This window comes from Herpailurus yagouaroundi, unplaced genomic scaffold, assembly GCF_014898765.1.
Source record: "Herpailurus yagouaroundi ecotype Mexico unplaced genomic scaffold, PumYag 162, whole genome shotgun sequence".
Taxonomy (NCBI): Eukaryota; Metazoa; Chordata; class Mammalia; order Carnivora; family Felidae; genus Herpailurus; species Herpailurus yagouaroundi.
Window position 1 is genome coordinate 20,611,378 of NW_024412403.1, and position 11,655 is coordinate 20,623,032.

An 11,655-nucleotide genomic window follows, 5' to 3' on the forward strand; every position below is an offset into this window, starting at 1 on the left:
AACAGTCTCTTATGCTTTGGCTCTCTCCCACTCTAACCTCTTTTTTTTTTTTTCCTTCCCCTCCCCCATGGGTTCCTGTTAAGTTTCTCAGGATCCACATAAGAGTGAAACCATATGGTATCTGTCTTTCTCTGTATGGCTTATTTCACTTAGCATCACACTCTCCAGTTCCATCCACGTTGCTACAAAAGGCCATATTTCATTTTTTCTCATTGCCACGTAGTATTCCATAGTGTATATAAACCACAATTTCTTTATCCATTCATCAGTTGATGGACATTTAGGCTCTTTCCATAATTTGGCTATTGTTGAGAGTGCTGCTATGAACATTGGGGTACAAGTGCCCCTATGCATCAGTACTCCTGTGTCCCTTGGATAAATTCCTAGCAGTGCTATTGCTGGGTCATAGGGTAGGTCTATTTTTAATTTTCTGAGGAACCTCCACACTGCTTTCCAGAGCGGCTGCACCAATTTGCATTCCCACCAACAGTGCAAGAGGGTTCCCATTTCTCCACATCCTCTCCAGCATCTATAGTCTCCTGATTTGTTCATTTTGGCCACTCTGACTGGCGTGAGGTGATACCTGAGTGTGGTTTTGATTTGTATTTCCCTGAGAAGGAGCGACGCTGAACATCTTTTCATGTGCCTGTTGGCCATCCGGATGTCTTCTTTAGAGAAGTGTCTATTCATGTTTTCTGCCCATTTCTTCACTGGGTTATTTGCTTTTCGGGTGTGGAGTTTGGTGAGCTCTTTATAGATTTTGGATACTAGCCCTTTGTCCGATAGGTCATTTGCAAATATCTTTTCCCATTCCGTTGGTTGCCTTTTAGTTTTGTTGGTTGTTTCCTTTGCTGTGCAGAAGCTTTTGATCTTCATAAGGTCCCAGTCATTCACTTTTGCTTTTAATTCCCTTGCCTTTGGGGATGTGTCGAGTAAGAGATTGCTACGGCTGAGGTCAGAGAGGTCTTTTCCTGCTTTCTCCTCTAGGGTTTTGATGGTTTCCTGTCTCACATTCAGGTCCTTGATCCATTTTGAGTTTATTTTTGTGAATGCTGTGAGAAAGTGGTCTAGTTTCAACCTTCTGCATGTTGCTGTCCAGTTCTCCCAGCACCATTTGTTAAAGAGACTGTCTTTTTTCCATTGGATGTTCTTTCCTGCTTTGTCAAAGATGAGTTGGCCATACGTTTGTGGGTCTAGTTCTGGGGTTTCTATTCTATTCCATTGGTCTATGTGTCTGTTTTTGTGCCAATACCATGCTGTCTTGATGATGACAGCTTTGTAGTAGAGGCTAAAGTCCGGGATTGTGATGCCTCCTGCTTTGGTCTTCTTCTTCAAAATTACTTTGGCTATTCGGGGCCTTTTGTGGTTCCATATGAATTTTAGGATTGCTTGTTCTAGTTTCGAGAAGAATGCTGGTGCAATTTTGATTGGGATTGCATTGAATGTGTAGATAGCTTTGGGTAGTATTGACATTTTGACAATATTTATTCTTCCAATCCATGAGCAGGGAATGTCTTTCCATTTCTTTAAATCTTCTTCAATTACCTTCATAACCTTTCTATAGTTTTCAGCATACAGATCCTTTACATCTTTGGTTAGATTTATTCCTAGGTATTTGATGCTTCTTGGTGCAATTGTGAATGGGATCAGTTTCCTTATTTGTCTTTCTGTTACTTCATTGTTAGTGTATAAGAATGCAACTGATTTCTGTACATTGATTTTGTATCCTGCAACTTTGCTGAATTCATGGATCAGTTCTAGCAGAGTTTTGGTGGAGTCTGTCGGATTTTCCATGTATAATATCATGTCATCTGCAAAAAGCGAAAGCTTGACTTCATCTTTGCCAATTTTGATGCCTTTGATTTCCTTTTGTTGTCTGATTGCTGATGCTAGAACTTCCAGCACTATGTTAAACAACAGCGGTGAGAGTGGGCATCCCTGTCGTGTTCCTGATCTCAGGGAAAAAGCTCTCAGTTTTTCCCCGTTGAGGATGATGTTAGCTGTGGGCTTTTCATAAATGGCTTTTATGATCTTTAAGTATGTTCCTTCTATCCCGACTTTCTCAAGGGTTTTTATTAAGAAAGGGTGCTGGATTTTGTCAAAGGCCTTTTCTGCATCGATTGACAGGATCATATGGTTTTTCTCTTTTTTTTTGTTAATGTGATGTATCACGTTGATTGATTTGCGAATGTTGAACCAGCCCTGCATCCCAGGAATGAATCCCACTTGATCATGGTGAACAATTCTTTTTATATGCCGTTGAATTCGATTTGCTAGTATCTTATTGAGAATTTTGGCATCCGTATTCATCAGGGATATTGGCCTGTAGTTCTCTTTTTTTACTGGGTCTCTGTCTGGTTTAGGAATCAAGGTAATACTGCCTTCATAGAATGAGTCTGGAAGTTTTCCTTCCCTTTCTATTTCTTGGAATAGCTTGAGAAGGATAGGTATTATCTCTGCTTTAAACGTCTGGTAGAACTCCCCTGGGAAGCCATCTGGTCCTGGACTCTTATTTGTTGGGAGATTTTTGATAACCGATTCAATTTCTTCGCTGGTGATGGGTCTGTTCAAGCTTTCTCTTTCCTCCTGATTGAGTTTTGGAAGAGTGTGGGTGTTCAGGAATTTGTCCATTTCTTCCAGGTTGTCCAATTTGTTGCCATATAATTTTTCATAGTATTCCCTGATAATTGTTTGTATCTCTGAGGGATTGGTTGTAATAATTCCATTTTCATTCATGATTTCATCTATTTGGGTCATCTCCCGTTTCTTTTTGAGAAGCCTGGCTAGAGGTTTGTCAATTTTGTTTATTTTTTCAAAAAACCAACTCTTGGTTTCGTTGATCTGCTGTACAGTTTTTTTAGATTCTATATTGTTTATTTCTGCTCTGATCTTTATTATTTCTCTTCTTCTGCTGGGTTTAGGCTGCCTTTGCTGTTCTGCTTCTATTTCCTTTAGGTGTGCTGTTAGATTTTGTATTTGGGATTTTTCTTGTTTCTTGAGATAGGCCTGGATTGCAATGTATTTTCCTCTCAGGACTGCCTTCGCTGCGTCCCAAAGCGTTTGGATTGTTGTATTTTCATTTTCGTTTGTTTCCATATATTTTTTAATTTCTTCTCTAATTGCCTGGTTGCCCCACTCATTCGTTAGTAGGGTGTTCTTTAACCTCCATGCTTTTGGAGGTTTTCCAGACTTTTTTCTGTGGTTGATTTCAAGCTTCATAGCATTGTGGTCTGAAAGTATGCATGGTATGATTTCAATTCTTGTAAACTTATGAAGGGCTGTTTTGTGACCCAGTATATGATCTATCTTGGAGAATGTTCCATGTGCACTCGAGAAGAAAGTATATTCTCTTGCTTTGGGATGCAGAGTTCTAAATAGATCTGTCAAGTCCATCTGATCCAATGTCTCATTCAGGGCCCTTGTTTCTTTATTGACCGTGTGTCTAGATGATCTATCCATTTCTGTAAGTGGGGTGTTAAAGTTCCCTGCAATGACCACATTCTTATCAATAAGGTTGCTTATGTTTATGAGTAATTATTTTATATATTTGGGCGCTCCGGTATTCGGCGCATAGACATTTATAATTGTTAGCTCTTCCTGATGGATAGACCCTGTCACTATTATATAATGTCCTTCTTCATCTCTTGTTACAGCCTTTAATTTAAAGTCTAGTTTGTCTGATAGAAGTATGGCTACTCCATCTTTCTTTTGGCTTCCAGTAGCATGATAAATAGTTGTCCATCCCCTCACTCTCAATCTAAAGGTGTCCTCAGGTCTAAAATGAGTCTCTTGTAGACAGCAAATAGATGGGTCTTGTTTTTTTATCCATTCTGATACCCTCTGTCTTTTGGTTGGCGCATTTAATCCATTTACATTCAGTGTTATTATAGAAAGATATGGGTTTAGAGTCATTGTGATGTCTGTATGTTTTATGCTTGTAGTGATGTCTCTGGTACTTTGTCTCACAGGGTCCCCCTTAGGATCTCTTGGAGGGCTGGTTTAGTGGTGACAAATTCCTTCAGTTTTTGTTTGTTTGGGAAGACCTTTATCTCTCCTTCTATTCTAAATGACAGGCTTGCTGGATAAAGGATTCTCGGCTGCATATTTTTTCTGTCTAGCACACTGAAAATCTCGTGCCAACTCTTTCTGGCCTGCCAAGTTTCAAAAGAGAGATCAGTCACGAGTCTTATAGGTCTCCCTTTATATGTGAGGGCACGTTTACCCCTTGCTGCTTTCAGAATTTTCTCTTTATCCTTGTATTTTGCCAGTTTCACTATGATATGTCGTGCAGAAGATCGATTCCAGTTACGTCTGAAGGGAGTTCTCTGTGCCTCTTGGATTTCAATGCTTTTTTCCTTCCCCACTTCAGGGAAGTTCTCAGCTATTATTTCTTCAAGTACCCCTTCAGCACCTTTCCCTCTCTCTTCCTCCTCTGGGATACCAATGATGCGTATATTATTTCTTTTTAGTGTATCACTTAGTTCTCTAATTTTCCCCTCATACTCCTGGATTTTTTTATCTCTCTTTTTCTCAGCTTCCTCTTTTTCCATAACTTTATCTTCTAGTTCACCTATTCTCTCCTCTGCCTCTTCAATCTGAGCTGTGGTGGTTTCCATTTTGTTATGCATTTCATTTAAAGCGTTTTTCAGCTCCTCGTGACTGTTCCTTAGTCCCTTGATCTCTGTAGCAAGAGATTCTCTGCTGTCAGCTATACTGTTTTCAAGCCCAGCGATTAATTTTATGACTATTATTCTAAATTCACTTTCTGTTATATTATTTAAATCCTTTTTGATCAGCTCATTAGCTGTTGTTATTTCCTGGAGATTCTTCTGAGGGGAATTCTTCCGCTTGGTCATTTTGGATAGTCCCTGGCGTGGTGAGGACCTGCAGGGCACTTCCCCTGTGCTGTGGTGTATAACTGGAGTTGGTGGGCGGAGCCGCACTTAGACCTGATGTCTGCCCCCAGCCCACCGCTGGGGCCACAGTCAGACTGGTACTTGCCTTCTCTTCCCCTCTCCTAGGTGCGGGATTCACTGTGGGGTGGGGTGGCCTGTCTGGGCTACTTGCACACTGCCAGGCTTGTGATGCTGGGGATCTGGCGTCTTAGCTGGGGTGGGTAGGCAAGGTGCACAGGGGCAGGAGTGGCAGGCTTAGCTTGCTTCTCCTTAGGTGATCCACTTCAGGAGGGGCCCTGTGGCAGCAGCAGGGAGTCAGATCCGGTGCCGGAGGTTTGGCTCCGCAGAAGCGCAGAGTTGGGTGTTTGCGGGGAGCGAGCAAGTTCCCTGGCAGGAACTGGTTCTCTTTGGGATTTTGGCTGGGGGATGGGCGGGGGAGATGGCGCTGGCAAGCGCCTTTGTTCCCCACCAAACTGAGCTCTGTCGTCCGGGGGCTCAGCAGCTTTCCTTCCCTTTGTCCTCCAGCCTTCCCGCTTTCTGAGCAGAGCTGTTAACTTATGACCTCCCAGCCCCTAAGTCGCGCTTGCTGTCGGAACACAGTTCGTCAGGCCCCTCCGCCTTTTGCAAGCCAGACTTGGGGGCTCTGCTTGGCCGGCGAGCCGCCCCTCCGCCCCGGCTCCCTCCCGCCAGTCCGTGGAGCGCGCACCGCCTCGCCGCCCTTCCTACCCTCTTCCGTGGGCCTCTCGTCTGCGCTTGGCTCCGGGAACTCAGTTCTGCTAATCCTCTGGAGGTTTTCTCGGTTATTTAGGCAGGTGTAGGTGGAATCTAAGTGATCAGCAGGACGCGCGGTGAGCCCAGCGTCCTCCTACGCCGCCATCTTCCCTCCCTCCAGTAACAATGTATTTGTAACCTGTGTGGAATTCAGGAAAATAGGTTGCAATGAATATCAAGGTCATGCACAGATGATGAAAGACGCTTTATGTGGCAAGTATAGATAGACATCGGAAAATTAAGGAAATAAAATTTATAGGATTTCTAAGAAACAAAGGTTGTCTTCTTATTTAACTATTCCTGGTAAAAGAAATGAAACAGAGTATTATTCTCCAGCCTTGAAAATATGACAGTAGAAAGAATAGCTTCCAGAAAGAGTTTTCCTTGAAGCGCCATAACTTATGACCATTCAGATACTTTCAAGTGTTTGCCAAATTAGCATACAACTTTGTAGGATTTCCTTTCTACCAGATATGTTGATATTTAAAACTATTTATTTAGACCTCTGTTTAGAGCAAGAAATACATGAAAGTGTATGAAAATAAAATATTAGGATATCCAAAAAGGTGAACTGAAAGGTTTGAGAGTGTTCAGATTGCCTTTATCAGTCTAAGAGTAAAGGGGGGGGGACAATAAAAAAATCACTAGATATGATCATTAGAAGTTAATAACAAAACGAAGCCACTGCTTTATCAAAATATTTGGAAAATGAACCCATTTGGAAAATGACTCTGGTGGCCACCAGAGGAGTCTGATATACTCATTGTCATCTAAATATTTAATAAAACACTTATGTATATGAAGTAATTTATGTGGGAAAACCGAGGCTCAATTGTTTAAAGAAATTATGCCAGATGCTAAATTAAGTAAGTGATAGAATTGGGAAATTCGGATCGAGCCAATGTCTTTGATTGGGCTGTGGTAGTGATAGGAAGACCAGGGATAGAACCAATAGCATTGGTGGACACCGTGGCACCTGACAGATAGCATCTTGGAAGCTTCCATTATGTTCCAGGGATCCTTCTAGAATTCTTCTTCTTACATGTTTCAACTCATCTGTTTATGACAACACATGGAGTTTGAGCCAAACAAAGTAAGTCTTATTCTTATTCTGTTTTACTCAAGAGACATGGGATATCAAGAAACTAGCCCCAGAATACAAACCCCGGCTCCCACCATACTGAAGCCCCAACGTTGACCAGTGAAGGCAAAGTGCATCAATCTTCTTAGGCTAGGGCATTCTTCAGTAGCAAACAGCTCAGAAAAATTCAATGGCTTTAAAATAACAAAGGTTTGTTTTTTACCTCACACTCTGTGTATTGTGAGACGCTTATACATGATTTCTTTGTTGTTCGTCTTTTCCATCTTTTCTTAAATTTTATTTTTAGACAGCCCCTATCTGCCTCCCTATCATTGTAAGTCTTGCAGAAGAGAAAAATATATAAGGAGTAATAGTTAAACTTTGATAGCTTCGGAGACATTTCTTCAGAAGTACTTCATTTCACTTCCTGTCATATTTCATCTGCTAAAGTAAGTCATATATCTAAGTTTGTCAGTGGATGTGAGGTATAATATTTCCATACAGAGGGGCTCTGGAATAAAAATATGTAGTGATGGGTAGTGAATAGTGTGAACTCTGTTCCACTCTACCACATAGGGCTACCAGAGATGTATTTTTCATCGAATTAATTTCAGTTTCTCATGGAAGGTGACTGGCGGATAGTTCGACTTAGTTGCACACCAAAGTGTTCATGTGATCATCCTAAAGGTTGATTTTTGGTTTGTCAGTGTTAAACAGGTAACCATTCAAGTGAATAAAAACTATGAAATTGAGAGAGCCTCCAATTTGTAGGGATAGTATGTGTGTAACCTATCTACAGACTTAAGAGATACGTCTCTAGAATGAGCCAGACAAAATGCCATGCCAGATCAATATGGGAGAACATTTTTTTTAATGTACCAAATCACACAGTACAGAAGTCTTAGGCTGGCCGGGTATGGTCTCAGGACGTGTGCTGGTGGAGTCTTTTTTCAACAAAGAATTTGCTCTTCAGCTTCAACATTGACAACGTTGACAGCCTTGGGACGTACCTCAGTTTTTCAGCCAACCACACTTCACCTGAGCAGCCCAAGTCCAGACTAAGTGTGGTGGAGGTATGGGTTGGCCATTTTTATTCAATACAGAAATTCTACAATGGGTAATCTTTGCTCTGCAGTTTCTCAAAGGGTTGTCTCATATGCTGTCAGGTCTGGATCACAGTCTGAGATTCCCTTGTACAATCATCTTCCTTCTCCTTCCCTCTCACAGGTTTCTGATCTCCATTGCGTTCTGGTGCCTTGATATGGCCTGTTCTGCTTCCTGCTCCTTTTAGCTTTCACGGGTGTTCCTTCTGTTGTTTTTTTTTTTTTTTTAATTTTTAACGTTTATTTATTACTGAGAGACAGAGAGAGACAGAGCATGAGCAGGGGAGGGGCAGAGAGAGAGGGAGGCACGGAATCTGAAGCAGACTCCAGGCTCCGAGCTGTCAGCACACAGCCCGGTGCGGGGCTCAAGCTCGCAAACCGTAAGATCATGACCTGAGCCGAAGTCAGACACTTAACCAACTGAGCCACCCAGGCACCCCTTACAAGGTTTTACTTCTAACTTCTTTTTAACATGTGCTTCCTAGAGGACCAAGGTGACACATCAAGTGTGAGAACCTCTGGGGAAGGGTAAGTAAAGTAATAAGATAAGAAAAAAATAAAAATTGGAGATACTTGAAGTAAACATTGAGGCTGTTTAGTTTATCAGTGTATGAAGATTGCAGTATAAGATGAGCATCATGTCTTGATCTGGTTGTTCTGAAAGTGGCTGCAATGTGAATTGGGTGAGAGATGCTCTAAAATCTAATGGGTACATTAGATGAAATTTAGAAAATAGTTGGAGGAGAGGACAAGAAAGATCTTATATGTAACATGAAGAGTTTGGACCATGTGTTTTAGAAGACTAGAACCTATAAAATCATCAGAAAGAGGAGATGAAGAGTAAGAGAGGCGTTTATAGGAAACCAGATAATAAAGTCCAGGTGGCCAGACTTATTCCAGTGGCAGGGAATGGAGAGAATGTGTAGTTTTTATGAGATGTTTATAAGGCAGAATTGAAAAACAGAGATTTAACGTAGTGGGAGAGGTCATAGAGCAAAGGAAAAAGGACAGGATGGTTTCTTGATAACATTCTTCACCTGCTAAATGAAAGTATTTTATTAACTCTATAAAAAGAATCAATGTGTAAGGAAGAAATGTGTTGGGTTGAGCACTGGGTGTTATACACAGGGGATGAATCACCAGAATCTACTCCTGAAAACATTATTGTAATATATGCTAATTAATTTGGATGTAAATTTTTAAAAAAAGAATACAAGAAAAAGAGTCAAAGTAAATATCTTTATGAAAAATAAAAATGTTAAATGTTAGTTTGACAACCATTCTGTTGCTTTGGGAAGTTAGGTCTTTTTTTTTTTAAGTCTGGGGGAGTGGGGCGCCTGGGTGGCGCAGTCGGTTAAGCGTCCGACTTCAGCCAGGTCACGATCTCACTGTCTGTGAGTTCGAGCCCCGCGTCGGGCTCTGGGCTGATGCCTCAGAGCCCAGAGCCTGTTTCCGATTCTGTGTCTCCCTCTCTCTCTGCCCCTCCCCCGTTCATGCTCTGTCTCTCTCTGTCCCAAAAATAAATAAACGTTGAAAAAAAAAATTAAGTCTGGGGGAGTGATATGTATTTGTATAGCTTCTGCAATAGACATTATCAACATGAATAATGGAATTAATGTTATAAAAACTAAGGATGAATCTGTATAATGTTAATTGCTGTAAAGCAAGCTAGAATGAATTCTAGCACTGTCAGTAACATTGCATTTTTGTTGGAAGACGCTTACATTAGCTCTCAATGGGATTCAAGCAGCCTCCAAAGTCTGGAGATTGGGCTGGCTCCAAATTTTCTGGCTGAACATTGCAGCTACATAAAGAAGGCTGATTTCCAATATCGTCTTAAAGCATGTGTACATTTACACACATACACACTCTAAATATTGAACGTTATTGGAATTATTCCGCATAACAGTAATAGGGTTGACATCTCCTTACCTTTTGGCCCAGAGAACAGTAGGAGAAGGGAACCTTAATACTTGAATCATGGAGGAGGTTATAAACCTAGTGCTTGGCTAGCATGTTTCTTAGGTTAAAGCCACTTGACTTAACATTAGGCAATGAACTGCTTTTCTTTACTGTTGTCAAGAATAAGTTTAAAAAGAGGGCATAATGATGAATATCATACAAATATGAAATGAACCCGTCAGTGATTTAATTCAATTCATGAGTTCATAAGGAAATCAGTAAGAGGTTACAAATTAGTTCAAACAAAATTTAAAAATTCACACATTTGTATTCAGTGACAGAATGCTTAAATAGATTTGCAAATGTATGCAAAAAATGGTCTATCCACAAAGCAATAATCAATTGCATTCTACTGGACACAAATGCTTAGCATTTCTGTGGACAAAACTCATTTGTATTATTATCAGTTTTTTACAATTTACAGAGTTGTAAAATAGCTCAAAGATACAGAAAGCACAAATAACCTGGCTGTGACACAAAACACCAATTAATCTTTTTTTTTTTTTAAATCCTCTTGTCCGTTTTAAAGACCTCCTTCCACTTCAAATCTGCAAGTGGCAGAAATAACGAAAAGCTGGTGGAGTCAGATCTCCAAGGTGATAGGTAATAAGTTACATGAGTGAAAACTCTCACTTTCAGGTCTAAACATAATAGCACAAAATAGGTAGAAAACATTTTTTTCCTGCATATTCTTTTTGTATCCACATCAGTAACAAACTAAGTCTACTGATTTTAAATGCTACATCTTTGTCCCTTCTTGTTTCTTCCTGTGAAAGCAATATTAAATTAATTTATGGCCAATAGCAAGTCAATAAATAAATCACAATAAAAATCTAATAGAGAAAGCTGGGAGGAGTGGACAGTTGAAAATGATTAATACCTTAAGGGAATAAGAAAGAATAATAGACGGAAGATTATCTGGGCAGTTACAGTGTTATAGAGTTAAAATGGAAAATTTAATTTTAGGTTGTGAATGCACTGGTATAGCATCACATCATGAAATATGAAGAAACCATTCACTTCAGAGAATTTGAGCATGAAAATCAAATAGTTGAATGAAAGTGAATGTGATATAAAAGGAAGTGGAGATTACAGGGCTAGAGGGATAGTCTCTGAGATAAATACGTAATTGAAAAAATCTTTAAAAGAGTCCCAGTGGAGTTTATATTGAAGATGGATGAAAAAGTAGGAGAGAGAGCAAAAAAGTGGGATAACAGTGTCTGAACTACTCAATTTTCCGACTGTCAGTGAGGTTTCATACACAATCAATGTACTTTCTGCCTTCACAAAACCTTCACCAATAATTTGATGAGAATGAGTTAGAAAATTCATTTCTGTAGGACCAAATTCATTAAGTGCCAAATTTAAAAATGAAAGGCTTGGAAAAACCTTTCTTCAACATAGCTGCATATAATTTAGCACTTTCCAGATTTCATATATTGGTTATGGAATATGGGGCTAAATGATTTTCATTTCTATGAAAAATGAGCATTTATATCAGTTTCAGAAAAACATATTTTAAGCGAGGTTTCTTTAATGGACCCGTGCTATAACTTTGTTAAATTAACATTTGTTAAGTAGATCCCAGGAGTGTCTTCTGGTGAGCCACCCTTTTCCAAAGACTGTAATAAGATGAATAAAGAAATTGATTTCATTCCAACACTATCGCCAGCAACCTGAGACAAAGGAAAGATCAAGTCCTGATAATCAGCTCTTATGAGACAAAGCCTGGGTTGCAGGCCGGATATTAGGGCATCTTAGTTTACTAACTGGCTTTACCCAAAATAAAGTAAACTTTCTTCTATCTTTACAAGGTATCTTTTTACAACTTGGAGTAGGTTAC

General features: G+C 40.1%; 1 long non-coding RNA gene across 1 annotated transcript in view; it reads left to right on the plus strand.

Moving 5' to 3' along the window:
- LOC121035743 (uncharacterized) overlaps positions 1-8,123 on the plus strand; it is a 26,967-nt gene extending 18,844 nt beyond the window's left edge. The window contains exons 3-4 of the long non-coding RNA XR_005793043.1: positions 4,119-4,133; positions 8,108-8,123. This is a non-coding gene — a long non-coding RNA (uncharacterized LOC121035743). The remainder of the gene's footprint in view (positions 1-4,118; positions 4,134-8,107) is intronic.
- The last annotated feature ends 3,532 nt before the right edge of the window (positions 8,124-11,655 follow it).